The sequence below is a fragment of the Podarcis pityusensis genome, assembly GCF_964106645.2.
Source record: "Podarcis pityusensis genome assembly, chromosome: 1".
Classification (NCBI taxonomy): domain Eukaryota; kingdom Metazoa; phylum Chordata; class Lepidosauria; order Squamata; family Lacertidae; genus Podarcis; species Podarcis pityusensis.
Genome location: NC_138028.1, coordinates 53,274,255 through 53,280,254, shown reverse-complemented (window position 1 = coordinate 53,280,254; position 6,000 = coordinate 53,274,255). Strand labels below are relative to the sequence as shown.

At 43.5% G+C, this 6,000-nt stretch overlaps 1 protein-coding gene across 2 annotated transcripts in view; it reads left to right on the top strand.

Annotated features, from left to right (window-relative positions):
- The first annotated feature begins 5,005 nt into the window (after positions 1 to 5,005).
- The window catches only part of EXT2 (exostosin glycosyltransferase 2), an 84,415-nt gene continuing 83,420 nt past the window's right edge, over positions 5,006 to 6,000 (top strand). The window contains exon 1 of one of the 2 annotated variants that reach the window (XM_081001734.1): positions 5,006 to 5,229. The gene's annotated coding sequence lies outside the window, so the exon portion shown is untranslated. The remainder of the gene's footprint in view (positions 5,230 to 6,000) is intronic. The other variant, XM_081001733.1, reaches the window with a different exon arrangement.

Genomic DNA, 6,000 nt, shown 5'->3' with positions numbered 1-6,000 from the left:
TCAAAAATTTTGTGACCAATCTGATTAAAAGCAGTGATCAATCTCTTTTTAAAAAAACCCTAACTTTTTAATGACACATTTTTGGGGTGTGAGGTGCATTATATTATATTATATTATATTATATTATATTATATTATATTATATTATATTATACTATACTATACTATACTATACTATACTATACTATATTATATTATATTATATTATATTATATTATATTATATTATATTATATTATATTATTATATTTCCCCTGACAGGACTCAAGGCAACTTATATATAAAAATAAGAACCATTGAAAACATAGGAAAAGCAATCATTTAAAACTTGAATTAAATTGAATTGAACATTGATAGAATTAAAGCAGGCATAGGCAAACTCAGCCCTCCAGATGTTTTGGGACTACAACTCCCATCATCCCTAGCTAACAGGACCAGCGGTCAGGGATGATGGGAGTTGTAGTCCCAAAACATCTGGAGGGCCGAGTTTGCCTATGCCTGAATTAAAGCAACCGGTGTAATTCTTTCAGAATCAGTGCAGTGTGATTCCATCTGGCTGCATAAGTTAATGTTCTTGCAGCCACATTCTGCGCTAATTGAAGCTTCTGGGTAGTCTTCAAGGGCAACCCCATGTACAGTAAATTACAGTAATGCAAATGGGAGGTTACCAGAGCATGGGTCACTGCAGCTAGGCTACCTCTGTCCATGAATGGTCAACGCAGGGAACCAGAAAGATGGAAAAAGGCATGTCACACAACCAAGACTACATGAGCCTCTAGAGACAATGCTGGATTGATGAGTACCCCTCCTTCCCCTGGTGTATCTGCTCCTTCAAGGGAAGTACAACCCCATCCAGGACAGGCTGTACACCTAATTCCTTGACACAAGAATCATTTACCCATAATGCCTATTCTCACCCACTTCCTTCAAGGCTTGTTCTATGATTAAATGGCTGTCACCTGATAGCAGAAATCTTCAATGATTTATCACATTGGTTTTAACTGAGCATTTGAATCAATTATATCTGCATAAATGCACACATGTATAATAAAGCAATATGGCATGGGGTGGGGAGAGATAACCCGCATCCTTGCCCCATGTTCCCCAACTGTGGCTATTTGAACATCTTTTTTTTTAAAAAAGTAAAGCTTTATAAATGCAATCATACAATTAATGTCTTATTTAGCTTCATCCTACATGAGAAGAGATGGCTCTTCAAAGGTGACACTTATCTGCATTTTTTTGTACACGCTTGTCTAAAAATGTTTTTTCCCCCCAATTCTGTCTTTTCAAAGCAATCACAATGTTTTAAATGGATTAATGTAACCAATTAATCAACTAAGGGTTGTATTCAAGGCTAGTCCTACTCAGAATAGACCCACTGAAATGAATAAGCCTAAATTTGTCATGTCTGTTAACTTTAATGGGTGGGTCTACTCTGAGAAGGACTAGTATTCCATCCTAAAACTGTGAACTTGTACAGTACTCACTTACTTGAGAGAATGCACCATTGCACTCAGTAGGTTCTACTTCTGAGTACAGAATTGCACCCTAAAAACTGGTGAAATTAGCAGTTTTGCTAATCGTCAATATGTCTGGGTTTTTCAACAGAACCAGGAAGCGTCCAGACAACTTTTGTGTCCAGATTTTTACTTCTTGAAATATGGCAACCCTACCCCGCCACCCACACTTACATTTCTGAACCTAAATAGAGCAGCACTGCCATCTGGTGTTGGTCCATGTTACAACCTTAGAAAGAGCTGTCCAAAAACCTATGGCAAATTGCTTAGCAAATAATTTTTCAAGTGGACTTAGATTTAATAGGACAGACCTCACATTTACATCATGGGGGCAATCTATAAGGTGTGATTTGTAGCTGGGATGGAGAAGCTGAGATAGAAAGGCTAGACTGGAAACAGGCAATATTCCCTTTTGGAGGAATAGCAGAAAGAGGCATTTACTGTACATCAGGGGTGGACAGTCTTCAAGGCCACAAGATCTACTTAGCTTTGACTAGAATCATGAGGCTTTGTAACCAGAGCCAGATGCAAAACAGTTATTTAGTCAGAAAGACATATACCAGGAATTACTGTCTGAGCACCTGCTCAATTCAGTGATTAGCATGAGATTCAAGCTCAGAAGCCCTTTCCACACACCACTGGTTTTCCCTCAAGCATCCTTTTTCAGTCACCAAATTTAAGGGAGAAAAGCTTTTTGTTGCTGTTGTTAGATCATTGGGAGACGGAAATGCTTGCTGACCTATAGACTCATCTATAGATCTCTTAGTAGGTCTCAATTTACCTTTTGCCTATCCTTCCTTTGCATTAGTCCGAACAAGATATGCTGAAGAGTGGCTGGCCACCCAAAAAACAGTCCCATGAAGACAGAAACTATTATAGGGGATGAAGGCCAAGCTGAACTTCATGACCAAGTGGGGAATCCAAACCCTATAACAATTGATTATTTGTTATATAGAAATACTGGTATTCCCAGTTTTGTGTCAAGTTCACCCTCGTGCCAGCTATTGTGTAGCTAGCTACATCCCCTTGTAGCAGCCATTTTGTGACTGTAGCATCACATACGTGGAACAGAACTGTTATCATGGGGAGTCAGACTGATGTCTGGAATTAGTCCTTTAATGCCCCAACATAAGGCCTAACAGACCTGGACCTGGAATTGCTTTCTATTTGTAACCATTCTATTGGGTTCTTTTTGTTTTTATTATGTATTTTGTGATTTTATGTTGTAACCACACTGAGATCTGCGGGTATAGGGTGGTATATGAATTTATTTATTTAATTAATTATTAATAACCATGCAAGAGTTATTCTGAATCTCTCTAGGTAACACGTATGCAGTAGTAACTAGCAGAAAGTCACATGGCAAGTAAAGTATGAGAAGCAATACACTAATGGGGAGGATCAAAGACTGGTTAACTGTTACAAATAAGCTGAGAGAATTTCTCAAATGGCTGCTTTTCGTTTCAAGGCCACAAGAACAGCAACTGTTTGATATCTACTTTAATACTCCCTCTCCCAGAAGTGCATAAGGAATGTTACAGCCAGTGACATATAGCTCACATCTGTATGATTGATACACCCATTCGACTTGTCAGCACGGTTCAACACTATGTAAGAGGCAGACAGTTCACCAACCCAGCTTAGACCCTGACACTCAAACAAAGAAACCAGAGCTAACAGAGATGTTGTACCCTGGCTATAAGAAGCCATATCCATTGCCATCCAAGAGTCTTAACAACTACAGGGGGGAAAGCAGTAGGTTCCTGCCTGGTAGCCTGATGCTTTAGTGTGCTTAAACTCTTTACTCAATAACAGGGGCTGCACTCTTAAGCTTTATTTAGTTTTGCTGGGCTTCCCTTAGGCTTTAATACATTTTATGCAGGCTAGTCCTGTGCATTATGTGATATGTAGGCCATGTGCCCTGCTGTGCTTTATTCTTGCTGTACATGAATAAAACCTGTAAGTCTTCACCCAAAGTGTGCCTATTGTCTCTGAATTCACAAAGCACAGTTGCCCTTGTAGAACAGGTGCCCACAGCATTCTCTCAAAATTCTAGTGTGCCCCTGGGACCATAAAGGTTGGCAGCCTAATTGAAATATACTCAGAGTCGAGAGTGGACTTCATGCTCTTTATTCAGCTCATAGTGGTGAGGAGGAATGAAAGTCCCCTCAAAGTATCTGCTTTATATACATTATTTACACAATGGGCTGCACGTGATTGGCTAATTCCAGAATTCTCCTGTAGGCCAATCAGGTTGTGGATTCACTTCCATCTGGAGCCAGATTGGGTGGTTCCTGCAGACTAATCATACTGCTGCATTGTTCTAGGACCAATCAGACTGCTGCATTCTGAATCCTATTGTTCTAGGACCAATCAGACTGCTGCATTTTGGATCCTATTGTTCTAGGACCAATCAGACTGCTGCATTTTGGATCCTATTCAACTCAGTACATAACATCAAAACACAGGCTCCTACATGGGGTGGGGGACTATTAGACAGCTGCGTCTGAGCTACAAACTTCTGCTTTGACTGGCCCTAAAAAACCCCAACCCATTCCAGAGCTGGCTGAGAATGATCTCCCTCGACAGACGCCCCACCCATCTGCAGCATCTCCTTAGCACGCATTTGAACACCATGAAACCTGCTCTGCTCCAGAGGTAGAACTGAGGGGAGAGACTTTCTACAGGCAATGGCTTCTCCACCTGCCCAGCCCCACCCTCCAGTCCCAGACCATGACTTCGAGAACAGCAGAAGCAGCCGGGAAGGGAGTTCAGGAATATTTTTTCAAAAGTTGTGTGTCCTTGTTTCTAATTTGATCCTTTTACATGGTTTTGTATCTTTGGGGTATTTTACGCATTGTGGTTTGCTATTATTTTTATTGGTTATAGATTAGTAATTATTTATTGTAATAAGGGTAAACTGTTTAATTATTTTTGCTGATGTCTAATTTTACTGTTTACTGTTAAATTCTGATGTGTTGTTGAATGTTGCTTTTTTGATACAAGTTGTTTATTTTAAAGTTATTGTGACTTTTTATATTGGATCAGATTGTTACATTAATGTTTGATGATTTATTATTACTGTTGCTATTATTATTATATTACTGTATATGTGTTGGAAGCCGCCCACAGTGGCTAGAACAACCTAGCCAGATGGGTGGGGTATAAATAAATATTATTATTCCAGCATTGCAGGTGGTTGACTAGATGCCCCTTCGGGTCCCTTCTCACTCTACGATTCGCCCTTGGTCACATGCTCAGTCCATACAAGGATCTCAGCAATTCTGACGACTAGCTGAGGAGCCCATGCTTAAGAGCCATCTCAGCCACCGGCTTGCCGCTGCTTGCCTTACTTTGGCTTCAGATGCGCGCCGGGAAACAAAAGCCCAGAGAGCGGGGGGCTGCCAACCGTCGTTCCTCGCGCGGAGAAGAGAGAAAACTACAGTCCGCCTACCAGCGCTCCGTCGCGCCGGAAATGACGCCCCCCTCGAGCGGAAGCCGGAAGTGTCGGCCGCGGCTGGCGGAGGGGCGTGGGAGGCGTACGCCGTTTGCGGTCTTTTCCCTTCCCCTCCGCCGGGGCGCCGTGAGGTGAGGAGGGCGCCAATGACGACCTGGGTCCTTCCCGGAGCGTAGCCGGCGTGGCGACTGAGGGGGAAGCGAAGAGAGCCGGCAAGCCAGTTCGCGCTGGGGTCCTCCTCCTCGGGCGACCGGGTGAGTGGCACGCGGGCGGGGGGACCCTCTGATACCCTGAGCTTCGGGGTGGCTTCGGGTGTCCTGGCGAGCTGGGGCCCAGCTACTCGCGCTCCGTTGAGCCCCGAAGTCGCCCTGCAGGTGAGAGCCATTCGAGGTGGTTTCCTAGCGACGCCTTGCCTCCTCACCTGTGGCCGAAGAATCAGAGAACTGTACAGCTGTAAGGGACCCCGGGAGTCATCGAGTCCAACCCCTTGCAATGCAGGAATCTCAACTAACGCATCCGTGACAGGTGGCCATCTAACCTCTGCTTATAAGCCCCCAAGGAAGGAGAATTCGCCAACTTCCAAGGGAGTCCGTTCCACTGACAGCACAGCACCCGCTCTTTAGTCCGGTTCTTTTTTACCCTCAGTTCCTTTCTCATCGCCAAGGTTCAGACACACACGCCTCTGTCAGATGAAGTGCTACTTTCACAGTAACAAGAAGCATGGGAATAAATGGAGCCTGATGACACACGTGGGGGGGGGTCTGTCCTGCCCCCTCCCCCCGCGATGGAAATTCACTGAATCTAAGTGGCTTGTGAGTGTGCCTGTAGGAGAAGAGGAGCCTCGATACCCACATACAAAAGGAAGCTGCAATGTTCATACCAACTTAGGTGTCCCAACACCTGATCAATAGTGTCAGCTTTACTGGTGCCAGTTAGCATACTTGATTCATATCAAAAGTAATCTTTTACTCTCGGGATTCAGTCTCTTATCTGCTCCCTGGCTGTCATCAATGACTGTGTGGGAT